At 49.2% G+C, this 14,609-nt stretch overlaps 1 protein-coding gene and 2 non-coding genes across 3 annotated transcripts in view; 1 reads left to right on the top strand and 2 right to left on the bottom strand.

The window, feature by feature from the left end:
• Positions 1-14,609, top strand: part of LOC144474095 (uncharacterized) — an 83,662-nt gene that overhangs the window by 23,471 nt on the left and 45,582 nt on the right. The gene's annotated exons all lie outside the window — the stretch shown is intronic.
• Positions 5,281-5,353, bottom strand: Trnav-aac (transfer RNA valine (anticodon AAC)). The gene has a single exon. It is a non-coding gene; the product is annotated as a tRNA-Val (tRNA).
• On the bottom strand, positions 5,972-6,044 carry Trnav-aac (transfer RNA valine (anticodon AAC)). Its single transcript has one exon. It is a non-coding gene; the product is annotated as a tRNA-Val (tRNA).

The following is a 14,609-nucleotide window of genomic DNA, read 5'->3' as shown; positions in this document are numbered from 1 at the left end:
AGAGAGAGAGAGAGAGAGAGAGAGAGAGAGAGAGAGAGAGAGCAATGGAGAGTCAGAAAAAAAGAGTTGAAAAGACAGAGAGAAGGAAATAAAAAGACAAAGAGACAGGGAAAGACAGAGGAGAGGGGGGTGACTCTTAAAAATAGAGAGTCAAGAGTTTAACCCCTTGAAGTACCATTTTCTTCACAGTTACTGCGATTAGGAATTTGTCAATTGATATAATTTCATCGAAGGGACAGAATATTAACATTTATTACGTGTCTGAATTTACTCGAATATTTCAATATTAATAACAAGGGATTAGAATCGTATTTCAATTTTAAAGAACAGAATAACATCGATACTTAATAATTTATTACTAGTAATTACCATCGCGAGTCGGACTCGTCAAAGTATGGTAAGGGGTTAAAGACAGAGAGAGAGAGAGAGAAAAAGAGATAAAAAGACAGTGAGAAACAGATAAAAATACAGAGAAACAGAGAAGGATAGAAAGAGGGGGAAGCGTTTAAAATTACACAAAAATATGTGTCTCGCAACGTAAACGGACGCGAGAACAATGATCACTCCGTTGCGACCGAAGCGATCGGACACGGACGTGCATTGCGTGCAGCGACCTGGCCGGGGTGCATTGTCGGGGCGTCGCGCGGTGCACTCGGTCGCGTGTCGTTCGCCGCGCGTCGCTCCGTGCAACAAAAGCCGCGGGGGTGACCGTGTCGCCGGTTGGACAGAGCGAAACGCGAGGGAGAGAGAAAGAGAAAGAACGGCGGAGAGAGAGAGAGAGAGCGGCGGGGAGAGAGAAAGGATGGCGGGGGTTACCGCGAGAGAAGCGTCTGCGGAAAAAGGGGTAACGGGACGACCGTAAAGCTCGTGAGGTCGCCGAGGCGGAATGAAAGAAAACTAAAGGAAAGAAAGGCGAAACGGGGGAAGAAGAGAGCCGGAAGCGGAGGAGAAAGGAAACGAGAGGCGGCAGGAAAAGAAGACGCGGCGTTGGTGCCCGGGCTACCTCGCATTTTCCTATCTCCCTGGCGGAGGGAGTGATGTCAGAGCATTAGAAGTTGCGGGGCTCGTAAGCTCTCGGGCGGGGACGTCGCCTCGCGACGGATCGGCACCGACCCGCGACGACTCCCGACGCCTTCCTACACGCGCGACGAGCCTGTCTCGGAAATCTTGGGAAAAGCGAATTTTTTTCTTTGGAGGCGATTCGCGGTGGCCGGATGAGAATTATTCATTATTTAACTTATTTAGAATTATTAAATATTTAACTTATTTAGCATTTAATTTAACCTTGACGGAAAAATTTTAGTCTCGGAGAGCAAAGGGTTAAATCCAGCACATCTGAATCGAATTACTATTATCCCAGAACATTTCGAGGACGCAAGACGCTGCTCCAGTTTCCTCCAGCCACGTTTCTTGCGCCCCGTATCTCGGTCAACCCTTCTCCCGAGATCCGTAGGAGGTTCGCAGGCTCGCCGGAAGCTCTCGCGCCTCGGAAATCCTCGGTCATCCGAGTTCCTTGAAGTGCTCGGTCACCCGAGTGCCGTGAATTTTCTCGCCGCCGCTTCGACGGTCAGAGTTTTCTCCTGCGAAATCTCTGGGCTGTGAGGGTGGCGCGCCCCTCCCCTTATTAGCGTCCGCGTTCGCGCCGGGGAGGAATTGAAACCCCGGGACTCTAACCGCAACACACCGGCTTTTTTAATCAAATACGTTTTAAACTCGCGCGATCAAACTTTGGACACGGCCTGTTGAACTTGTAACGCCGCGGACTTCTCGACTGCCGCCCGTTTTAAACTTCCGGGGCCGAGCTCGCCATCCCCCTCGACCCGGCGAAGTTGTCCGTACCAGTTTCGAGGCATCGCGGGTCCCAATCGAAGAACTCCGGCTGTCCGCTTGCCGAAAATCGCACCTCTATTGTCGACTTTTTTGAATGCGCGTCGACAATGTTTTAGGAAAATCTTTAAGGAAAAATAAGATTTATAAAATAAGACGGATCCGCCCCAAGGAGTCTCCGATTTATTAAAAATTCCTTTTCTATTCTTTTCATTTATTTATCGAAGAATAAAGGCTCGAAAGATTGCGAGTGCATTATAAAAATGAAATAGAAGAAAAACTATTGATCCTCCGACGTTCTTAGGTCGCTGGAATCAGTGTGGGACGCGCGGCGGCGGCGATGCGCGACTCGACGCATCCCGCGTCGGCTCCGTGAAAGTAACGTGCTCGAGAACCAGAAAAAGGAGGATCTCCGGCGAGTTCTCGACTCCGCTTTGGCTGGCTCCCCTTGACGAGCCTGAAGACAAATATGCTCGAGAGCGACCTCGGCGAACTCCTTCCTCGCACTCGTCCGCGAGACGAGAAGAGAGACGGTCTGAGAGAAAGAGCGACAGTGAGAGAGAGAGAGTAAGAGAGGGAGAGAGAGAGAGTAAGAGAGTAAGAGAGGGAGTTTCAACGACGGCGACGAGTTACTTTAAATTCAAAAGTAACTATTTGCGTCCTCGGTTATTCGCACTTAATTTCATTTGCGCCAGCTAACTAGCTGCGCGCACGCGCGTCTTCCTTTCTCGCTCGAAAACTTTCGATGCGCGGCTTTCTTGCCAAAGGACACCGAGAGACCCGCCGCCAATGGCGCGCGTTGGCGTCGCGTTGCTTTTCCCCCCTTAATCTCCGAAATTTCTTGTCACCCGACGGAGAAACCCTCACCACCCTTCTCACGGTACAACGGTGACGAGTTTTCGAAGGAAGTCGTTAGCGATGTTCCCGGCGTCGCTTCCGCCCACCTTCGAAAGTGGGGCGAGCGTTTTTGTTCCGTGGCAACGACTTCCCCTCGAGATAAGCGTAATGTATTGCGGCTGAGGCTGAGGCGATACCGCGACACACCGTGGCGAAGCGTGTAGCGGGTTCGAGCGGAGTCGGTGCGTGCTCGCATAAATCGTTTAACCCATTTGCATCCGAGCGCGGAATATTCCGCCAGGCAAAGACTGTCTTCTATCACCGAGTGCGGAATATTCCGCGAGCCACGACTGGGGTTAAAACTGCTTCTTCGTCCTGTTTTACCGAACAGTCGCAGTCCTCCCGGAGGAGTCTGGTCCGTTCGAAGAGGGGATCGAAGAGGGAATTGGGTAGAAAGAGGACGACATTTATCGCGGTCGCGAGACGGACGTTGACGGACGAGTCGGTGATTGGAATTTACAAGGTTGTCTCGGAATTCGTGGACTGCCATTCGTTCGCTCGGGACTCGGTTTTATTGGGCGCGCCCGGATAAGACGGCATTTTACATTCCGGCCGCGCGCGGGCTTCGAGCTTCAGGTCGAGGGGTGTGCGCGCGTTTAACGCGACCGAAAACAATTCCGATTACAGAACGAAGCCGAGGGGAGCGATAAAAGTGCTCTCGTGCGGTCGAAGCGTTTCGGTTTCGCGTTTTCCTTCTGCCGGCTGCGTTCTTCCTTTGTTTTCGCCGCCGACGCCGCCGACCCCGACGTTGGACGAGGAGACCCGGAGAAGTTTTATTTCGCACCCGAAACGGATACGGGGTGCGTGCGACGGAGAGCGGAACGCCGAAAGGGCGAAGCGAAGCGGAATCATTTTATCGAGCGATTTTCCTCTCGCAGTCGGTACGGCTGTTATTCACGGCGTTACGTTATCTCGGCGTTCCTCGAACCTTTCTCTCTCTCTCTTTCTTTCTCTGTTTCGCTTTCTGTTCGTTTCAGTTCCTCTAGCTTTCGCTCTTCGCTCCTCTCGCACTCCTCCGCGCCGCATCCGCGCGTTCCCAACCACCTTCGGCATACACGGCATACCACTTTCCTCGCATAATACGATAACGGTGTGTTAAGTACACTTTACGCTACTTTTTTCTCCTCTTCTCTCTCTCCGTTCTCTCCTCCTCCCCGGCTCTCTTTCTCGGTTTTCCGCAGCCGCATCGCGTGCCTGTCTCCAGCACGGAAATATTCCCGGTTCAATGCGTGGAATTTAGTTTCGCGATCCTCTCGGGATTCTCCGGGAACGAGAGCAAGGGAGTCAGAGAGCGAGAGCCTCTCTCTCTCTCTCTCTCTCTCTCTCTCACACTCTTCCTCTCTTGCGTCTTCTTGCAGCCTACCGTCCGAGCAGAATCTCCAGCCGAGCGGAAACGGCGATAGCAGGCTCTCGCGCGCGGCTTTACCAACCCCGAAACCGTCGCGCTCGCGGAAAATCCTCCGCGTGCGGCTTTTCCGCCGGTCACGGGCCGCCATAGCCGTCGCCGCATCGATCAGCTTTATTTCACTCGCCAGCCGGTGTTCGGATACTTTCCTCGAAAATATGCGACGCGATTTTATCCCTTCGTCTCTCCCCTCCCCTATACCGATCGAGGAAACCGCCGCGACGAGAGCTTCTTAGCCGGAAACCGCGACGACCAAATGATAAAACGCCGACGATTTTTTTTTTCTCCGCGCCGCGATACCAGCGCGGGCATAACCTCGAAATACTGCTTCCACTCGCGAGATGCCTTGAGAATCCGTGGAAACTTGCCGCGATTTTGTAATTGTGTCTTTTTGTAATGACATGTTAGTAATTACTATCTAACTTTAATAAGCGTGTATCGTTTCCAAAATTTTTGGGATTCATTGTGAATTTCGATTAGAATTTTGGCAATCATTTTCCGAAATCCGGCGCCGCGAAGAGATCGGCTATCTTGGCGCGAACGAGGCGGTGATCGCCGATAATCGGTACTTTCGATAGGTCGCGTAATTCGGGGCGTGACCAGCCAAATCCGACCGGCTCTGCCCCCCTGCCGCCAGCGGCCAGTTCTCTCTAGTTTCTGTTAGAACGCGATTGAAAGCGAGGAGGAGACGGGACAGAGGCAACCCGGTTGCCGATTATACGCAGTCGATCCGGCGCGACGCCATGCGACGCGACGCTCTCTCGACGCCCTGGATCAAAGTTTCACCCCGGCAGGCTCGCAGCAGCAGCGGAGGCTCGATGGCTCTCCTCGGCATACTCTCTCGGTCCGGTTTACACGATCGTTACACGGGGAGGCTGCTGCATAATGCATGCACTTTCGCGCGCCGCGATCGGTAGTTTACGGTTAATCGACTGGTACTCCTCGCCGATTTGCGAGATCCTACGCCACGTCGTTACGCGTCTCTCTCTCTCTTTTCTCTCTCTCTCTCTCTCTTCGCACCTCGACCCGGCAAAGGTCGCGCGAAGGCGATCGAAATTTCCACCGGATCCCCGGGATGTACGCGCTATTATTTCGTGTTTCGCGAGCGAAGTAGGAATATATATATTGTCGTCTCGTTGGGAAAAAAAGGATGTTTCCGCCCGGGATCGAACCGGGGACCTTCCGCGTGTTAGGCGGATGTGATGACCACTACACCACAGAAACCGTTCGAACGACGTCCCGTTTTTCGCGTATCCGTGGTTGGCCGAAGTCTTATCGGTCCGCTCGCGAAGACGCAACGCGATTACAGTCTATCGCGAACGCGGTGCTGAGTGAATTGTGGTCTCGGTGGTACGATTAATGGTTTCTTAAATTGTTGATGAATTGACGGTTTCATTAAATTATTAATGAATTAACGGTTTTTTAAATTATTGATGAATTAATGGTTTTTTAAATTATTGTCGAATTAACGGTCTTGGCTGTGTTTGATCGTGATTCGCTTAACGGTTATCCGAATTCGACATTAACGGATCAATTTGTATATTGTAAATTAATTATCGATGCAATGAGATAAGGTTCTAGTTCGCGGTATTATAGATAGATCTATGGTATCGTCATCAACATTTGGAACAGTCAAAAATTTAAATAAAAAATAAAGGATGCAGTCAGTAACATCGAATTGGTTCGTATTTAAAAAATCTGTTAAAATCGTAGCTGTTGTATAAAGAAATTTCAAGCCCATATAAAATGCAAAATTTTCCGACAGCTTTCCCGTAGCTCGCCGCAGAGAAAAGGCTAAAAAGAAGTCGACGAAAATGATTTTCCACGAAGAAAAAAAAAATATGTTTCCGCCCGGGATCGAACCGGGGACCTTCCGCGTGTTAGGCGGATGTGATAACCACTACACCACGGAAACCGGTTGCACTGTGGTTTGTTATAGCGGCTCTCTTGGCTGCCAAGCGCGTCGCGCGGCAGATTCTGAGCGTCGATCCGCTTCGCACGCGCGCCAATCGTTCTGCTCGATTCGTCGTTTCCTCGTCGCGTGACGAATAAAAAGGTGAAAAAAAAGAAGAAAAAAGAAAGAAAACGAGACACGGTGGAGAGCGACGCAGTCTCTGCGAGCCCCCATGTTCTTCCGATGGAAAGGCCGATATTATAAGAGGGGAAAGCGGGGGTGGCGCGCGCGCGCTTGCGGCACCGTAAGCAGTAAATGCAGCGGCGCAGGGGGTATTTTATGTCGCATGAAATTGAAATGTCACGGCCGACGTTTCCGTATCTGATAACAAAGCGCAATAACACACACGGCTGCGCAATAATGCACGCGTCTGTGCAGTCACGTACCGCTACCATCGACGGGCACGCACGCGCGCGATAACATCTAATTTCGGGGCTGGGAGGCACGGCCGAGCGGAACGACCGACTTGCGACGACGGAACCGGCCGGTCGGTTGACCTAACTAGGACCTAACAGGAACTTAAGATGGAGTGAACTGGGAACTAAGGGAAAATTGATAGAGAAGTAACTGTGACGGTCGCGCGATTTTTTAAATGCGAATTTAACCAGGACATCTAACCATTTCAATTTTTCGCCGATAAACGTCAAGGTTATGTCACACGTCATTTTAAGAGTGCAAAACGAGGTTTAACCCTTTACGCTAGAGACTGTTTTAACTCCTAAATAAAGAAGTTCGTTTCAGCTATGCTATTTTATTTTTATTAAATTACTTCTGTTTAACACCTTGAACGCCGCGTCACTCAAATATGGGTGACACTAATTTCTGACCTAAATCTTGAAAATTCATATTTATTGTAATATATTTGAACAAATTGAATTTGCCTAAAATGTATCAAATGTGAAAGAGTTCTAATGCATTCCCCAATAATAAATATTAATTATCAAGTTTCGCTTTATCTAATAAATTGCTTTAACAATGTGGCGATTTTAGTGGTCGATTATCGGCGTTAAATATTAATTAATACGCGTGAAACAAAAATAATCTAACAAGAGCAATTTTCACAGTATTAAATGTATCGAATAAGGCAAAATTGATCGACGTGAAAATGATTTTGAAAATGTCCTGGCAATATTTAGCGTCGCATCGGAGTCGCCATTCGAGCGCAAAGGGTTAGACCTGCTTTGACACGTTTCCGGCGATAATACTGACGTCACTGCTCGATTCGATTCCGCCAAAGCTCTCTTGCGCGTGCAATCAGAAACACAGCGCACTGAAATCGATAACTATGGATACGCGTAACAATTGCAACGCCTTTTGTTAGTTTTCAAGCATAATTAACTTTACGCCGTGTTAAATATTGTTGTCCTTTCCGGCTTGTTTATTTTTTAATCGAGCTATTCATTTACAGTGTAAATTGGTTCCTCGTTATTTCTCTCTCTACGACAGCTGAAATCCGTCGATTTTGATGAATAATTTAAAACAACTAATTGTAACACGGCCTCTGTATCGACTAGGTGTTGTGTACTGTATCTTAATTGCTTTTATACCTGTGTGTAAAATGATATATATTCCGACGAATAACATGGAATATAGAATTTGCGAAATGGAGGTAAACGATGTAAAATTGCGTGGAGAGAGACGGGGTGAATTTGCGCATCCTCGCTCTTGACATAACCTTGGAATAAGGTTAATTAATAATGTGTGACGCAACCTTAAGATGATATTAATTAATAATACATGACATAACCTCGATATAATTTCGATATTACTTAAACGTAACCACCTTCTTAACACTTTACCTACTGGTCATTCGTAAGTATTTTTATATTTTTATAACATTAGAATTAAACAATATTTATTTGATCTATTTTACTTATTTCATGCGTTGCGAAAGGTATTTAATATTTAAAAAATTATATATTAATATCTGAATAATAGGGATGATGATGGCAAGCTCATACTATAGCAGCTTTCAAAGATCCCAAATATATGGTTCCCTGCCATAAACCCCAGCCAAGCAGTCCTCAAAAAATAAAGTAATGTTAGTTAACAATTACTTATCATTACACTTGACAAAAGCACTATAAATAAATCCTATAAATACACGAAATACAACACGAATTTCGAACGCGTCGTCCCCGTCGGCCATTTCGCTGCGAAAGCCAAGATCCCTTCTCTTACTAAACCAAGAGACCAGCAAAACGCCAAGAGCCCTCAGGAACGCGTAACACCAAGCGCGCCTTGCGTATCCTTTGGTAGCCAACGAAAGATCAGCTCGGCGCTCAGAAGTCCGCCGAATCTGGTCGCCGTCACGTAGCAGCAGCTTTTTCGTAAAAGTAATCTGCTCGACCGGGGCGCGCGCGCGACGGTGCTCCGTCGTCGTCGTCGTCGTCGTCGTCGGGCGACGGGAACACGGAGACTCCGGCACCGTTAATCCGTAAAACAAACCTGCATAATCCGTCGTCCTCTCGACGGAGCCGCTGCAGGACGAACCGCCGGCTTCGTCGTCGCCCTACAGCAAACGACAGGGCACCCTAACGCGCGCTCGCGTCCCCCCCCCCCCCCCCCCCCCCCCCCCCCCCCCCCCTTCGAGTTCTCTCTTGTTTGCCTTGAAATATTCACGGTTTAATCTAAACTTTCATCTTATCGTCGCCGTTCGGGGCACGGGGATTGGCTGTCGGCCGATTCGATCGAACCCGGGGCTGTTTTAGGGCTCGGCGCGAAACCAGCGCGCTTTCGACCCCGTGCCAACGACGCGTTGTAAACCCGCCGTACCACCGTTGGACGATCGAGCGCCGTTCCGCCGAGCTTTACGAGCCCCTCGGAAAGATTCCTTTTCGGCGAAGGGGAGAGATTTTCCTACGCTTTTCGACGGACGTGGTTTTCGTTGCGCGACACGAGAGTCGCGCGCGACTCGGCGCTGTGGAATTTGCTCCGCGTCGCCGAAATTATTCTAGCGATGTCTCGAGGCTTCCGGTTATGGTGTAACAGCTCGACGAATTCGTCGCGATGCAGGAAGCAATATAGCCGAGTCAAGAATATGTGGTAACAATTATAAGCACCGGGATGAACAAATTCTTTTATTGTAAGAATTATGGGGTTTTTCAAATTAAATAATTAATAATTATATTTAATTAATAATTATATAATTAAATTTTCCCAAGTAAATAATTATATTATTTAGATCTATCACAGCCTAGAACTCGATGAAATTGTACCTAGAGAACTTGGATGAAATTGTCAGATAATACACCCTTCCGGGATCAGAATATTACAAAAATAAACCTCGAGATAAGAGAGTTCCCACTGTACTTTGAATTTTACGGTTTTCCTCTTTACAACGGCGGATCTCTGAATTCTGGATTTGGGAGCTCCAACACTAAACCTGCCTAAGCCGATCTAAATGGCCCCGGCCCTACATTTCGTATTTAAAAATTTGCTGAAATTATAGGAGACCCGTAGGGAACGAGCGAATGAGAACCGAGTATGCGCTGTAGTAAAAATTGTGGACGGTATAAATCAAATTCATAATTTAATTCTTAGACAGCAACGTGGCGCTTTTAACGCTACGTAGGTACAAAGTTAATTAGTTATTTAAGTATAGCGTAGGTATAGCGTTAATTTTTTATTTAGGTATGGCATTAATTTTTTATTTAGGTATAGCGTAGGTGTAGCGTTAATTTATTATTTAGCTATAGCATAGGTACAGCGTTATCAATTTTAATATAAGAAAACAGGTTATTCCACTGCATTAAACCGAAGAAATTGGATTTTGACCATAGAAAACGACTTACGCCAGTCGACCATGCGACGAACGACTGGATGCGCCTTTGAGTCGCTCTCCACCCCCCCGGTTTCTCTCAATTTCTCGGCGCCTCTCTCGAGATATAATTGAAAAGGACTCCTGGATGTCGAGGATAATCGCCTGACACAAAGCTTATTATATAAAGATTATCACGGACCCTCTCGAGAGCGGTGCGGGGGACGACGAGCGACGACGACGAGCGACGCGAGCCGGCCGCCGAGATGAGAATATTTTGAAAAATCATCCCGCCGCGCGACGGCGAAAAAAATTCGACGACGACGGTCTTGGGGAAATTTATTATCCGCGGGGAAATTGATCGTCCTTTCCAGCGCGAGCGCGTTTCTCTTTTTCGCGATCCCGCGGACGGCTGACATGTTCCCCGGCGGGGCTCTCTGTTGCGCCGGGGGTGCTTAACCCTTTCACTACGGAAGACGCGTAGAGGGAGTATAGAGAGAGAGAGAGTGTATAGAAAGTATACAGGAAGTATATAGAAGCATACAGGGACTATACAGTGAATTTTTTATTTTTTTACCTTCTTCGTCGAAGCGCGTATTTTAATAAAAATCGTCGATAATTTGGAATTAAATCCAATCTTGTTCTAATAAAACAATATACATTAGTCCGCGTTCCAGGTTCGGTAGTTTCCGCGGTGGATCGCCGTTTCCCTCGTCTCGTCGTTTTACGAGAACATTATCATTTCTAACAGGTTTCTAAAATCAGGTGAACGCGACAAGGGGGGTTGCGGCGCGGGCGGAGGGCAATCCGGGAAAATACCGGGAAATCGGCTTCCGTTACGACATAATTCTCTCCGGCGTCGGCTGAAGAGAAGTCGACGTTACAGGAGAGAAGAGAGAGAAGAGATAGAGAGAGAGAGAGAGAACTAGAGGAAAGGAGCAACGGTGCGTCGAAACGAGCGTACACTTGCAGCGTCCGTTTCGTCTCGCGGCTGCATTAAAATATTGATCAACGCACCGGTTGCGGCGAGAGAGAGAGAGAGAGAAAGAGAGAGAGAGAGGGTAGAAACAGAGCAGCGGGTAACACACCGAGCCGCACACGCGGGTCAATACCAGACCAGCGGCCTTGCTTAATTAATTAATCGGTGCGCGCCACTTTCGCTAATGAATACGTTGTTTCCCTCTCGCCGAAGAACCCGGGCCCCGGGAATAGTTGTCGCGTTAAACGGCCGCGTCTTACCGGCAACGAATCGTTTTGCCCTCGAAACGTTCGATTAATCGTTCCTGCCGCGGACGCGGGGCGCAATCGGATTTGCGGCGTCACGCAAATCGATTCGTCGGCTCTCGTTTCGGGCCGGTGCGCCCCTCTGTCTCTCTCAACCTCTATCTTCTTCCCAATCTCTCTCTTCCTCCGAACCTCTCTCTTCCTGTCTCTCTTCCTCTGAACCTCTCTCTTCCTGCCTCTCTTCCTCTGAACCTCTCTCTTCCTGTCTCTCTTACTCTCAACCTCTCTCTTTCTCTCTCACTTTTTCTCTCTCTCCCTTCCTCTCTCTATCTTTTCCTCTCTTCCTCTCTCTGTCATCCTCATCTTACATCTCGGATACATCTTTGAACGTCCGTTTCGCCAATCGTGCCCGGAGAACGCGAAGACCGAGGATGAACGCCGGCTCCCCTCCGCGTTGCTAGAACATCGTAAACGATCCGCGGAACCGTGTCGCGGGGTAAAAATAAATCTTCGAAGAGCCGGCGACTCGATCGATGAGCGACGGATGCACCTGCGTTCCTCGAGGATATTTGATATTCTGACGCGGCCCGGGATGGAAACAGAGCCGGCCCAGCACGGGAACTGGGTCGTGCTCGGATGGGAATTGGTGTACAAACGCTGCCGCGGACCGATACGGTTTTTAAAACGCGACGCGCGGTTTGGACGAACGATCGCGGACGATGCGAGAGATGCGAGAGATGCAGGTGATTTGGCTGCGGGGAGATGGAGATCGGTTGGGTGAAGGTGCGAGCTTTAATGATCTTTTGTTAGGAATGTTGGATGGAAATGGATGCAAGGATGCGTTCGATGAATAAAATTATTCGAAGGTGGAGTTAAAGAAGAGAGAACGGGGTAAAGTTTGCATATAAGAGGTTGGAGATGGATGTAAAGTGTTTTCTTTGGAAATTTATATGATAGGAATTATATTAAATTTAAATATAAATATTTAAATTAATTATAAGGAATTATATTTAATTTAAATTAAATTTTAATTTAAATTATATGAAAGAAATTTATATTACAGGTGAGTGCATTCTGTGTACAGGGGATTCCAAACGGCACTTGCAATTGGGATATATTAACACTTTATCGACCGGTAACCTATAAATCGGCTTTTCCCCCCCGAATCGGTCGCCGGTTTATGTTTGGCGAACGCGCTGGTACAGGAAATCCCGGGTTGACGGGACGGCCGCGTCTCTCGATCCCGCTAAACGATTCGTATCCCGGAGGAGGGTTCGGTCGATTCGATGCTCTAGGAGGGTGGTAGCTAAAGGAGGAGCGACTTGAACGGGGAACCGTGTCACCAAATCGTCAACTGAAACTTTCATCGGGGTTAAAAAAGGCGAAAGGCTCGGAGTGGCGAGAAAAAGAGAGAGAGAGAGAGAGAGAGAGAACGGCTTCTCTCCAGGACACGTCCCGCGTTGCACCCGGATGCATACGTCGGATGCCCCTACATCGGTTGCCACTTATCGATCTCGACCCGCTGAAAGCTCGTGGGAAAACTTCTCTTCCGCGGCGGTTGCTCGCACCTTCTCCTCTCGGCGAAGAGAGACGCCTTTTACCTAGGCGAGGATGGGGATTCGAAAAATTCCTCGAGACGTGCCGTCCCCGCGTCGCTGCGAGAGCAACGCGCTGGATCTTCGGTCCAGGTGATACCGAAACGTTCTCGCCACTCGAGGCAAGGATTGTTTGCGCGCGGAACCGCGTCATCCGTCCGCGAAGATGTCCGGTCGCTTTGAGCGACGTCCGGCCCTTCCCGGGCAAATACCCGGGGCTCGATTCGATTAACCCGGAGGAAGGGAAGGCCGGGCCCTTTGTGGACACGCGACGTCCATCCGACGGTCTTCGATCCGCCCGGATCAAACACAGCGAGAGATCTCGCGAAAGTCTCGCGGAAAGCTCGAAAGGATTCGACGAGCGTGAACCGCTCCGGGAAATTGGAGCGGTCGCCGCGCGATTCGACGAGCAGTTTTGTCTAGCAAATATTTGCCCGCGTTCTTCTCCCCGTGGAATACGGCGCTCGCCGGCGTCTATCGGCTCTCGATCTAGCGGGTGATACCATCTTTTTTTCCGCGCCGGTTCGAAATGATAACGCGGCTTGTTTCGGCTGGATGTATCCCGCGCGGGATAATTGATATTCTCCGGCGACCGGAAAATAAATATGCATTAACGAAATAACAAATTCACGAGGGCTCGCGATCGATTCCACGGGCCGTTATTACACGCGTTCGAACGGCGGCGGCGGCGGCGGCGGCCCTTCCCTCCCCCGTTAATAATGGCGGGCTGGTCTACGTGATCGAAATGCGGAATACTGGGCGCAACCGCGGAACAACGGAAGCCGTGTGACGCGGCGGCGGCCCTTTGTCGCGTTTCATGGTTCGCGCCCCCCGTGGAAACACCGGTGTACCCGATGTAACGAGGAAATATTTTATTTACGGGCCGCTGGGATAGGGACGCCGATGGAGAGTCCTATAGGAAGACGGAATACGCGCTCGTTTTCGTTGGTAGCTTCCGTTTCGAGGAAAGAAACGCGATCCGTCACGGCGGCCGACGAGATCGGAATCGACGGCGCATAAAATTTCATTGTAATCGGAATGCTCCTTTCGAAGCGGAATGCTCCTTTCGCGGGCGAGAATTGCCATCGTCATCGTCGTCGTCGTCGTCGTCGTCGTCGGATCGTAACGAGGATTTTATTACGGCCTTCGGGTGCGTTTATCGAGGCAATTATCGTTGCTGCCATTAATTTCCACTCAATCGGCGCTGGCATAATGGCCGAGCGGAAACAGGGAAGGGAGCCAAGCTACGAGGCGATTCTGTCAGGCTTTCGTTTTATTCGCTGCCAGTCACCGTGGTCAAGCGGAATTATCATTGTCCCACGGCCTCTCTCTCTCTCTCTCTCTCCCCCTCGAACCCCTCTCCGCTGACCCCCCGCCGCCGGTGTTCCGTCGAACAATCATTTTCCTCGAGTGGCTGCCTGCCCCGACGCGTCAATAAAGGCATTTCCGTCCTAGCGCGTCGATCTCTCGCGGTAATGCGACGCGCGTTCACCCCGTTCATTGCAATTTCGCATGACGCTCGGAGCCGCGCTCGCGCCTGCCAACCGAGAGACCGGTCGCATTATGCTCGGCAAGGCCGATTTCCACGGAACTGCCGCCGAAATCGTTCAGTCATCGGTGGACGAAATCCTGTGCCGATGTAGATCTCTTTATTATTTCAATTTTTGTTTGTTCCAAGCGTCTCGATTAAATTATCATTTCTTAGCTATCAGTGCAATTAGATGACTGGCAAAAGGCGAGGGAAATTGCACGAACTCGAAGTGACGATTTGGATGTACTTTGAGGCGCGTTCTTGTAGAGCTATTTCTATGAAATTTAGGCGAAATGAAAGCTGAAAGTGTCTAGTTTGAGATGAGGGCAAATTAAATTCCAATTGGGTGACAAGATTATTTTGGACAAATTGAAAAGAATTGACTTTGATACCATCGCTTTTAGGTGACGTAAAAG

The sequence above is a fragment of the Augochlora pura genome, chromosome 8 (assembly GCF_028453695.1).
Source record: "Augochlora pura isolate Apur16 chromosome 8, APUR_v2.2.1, whole genome shotgun sequence".
NCBI classification, from domain to species: Eukaryota; Metazoa; Arthropoda; class Insecta; order Hymenoptera; family Halictidae; genus Augochlora; species Augochlora pura.
Note: the sequence above shows the minus strand (reverse complement) of the source record. Positions and strands in the feature narration are given on the sequence as shown.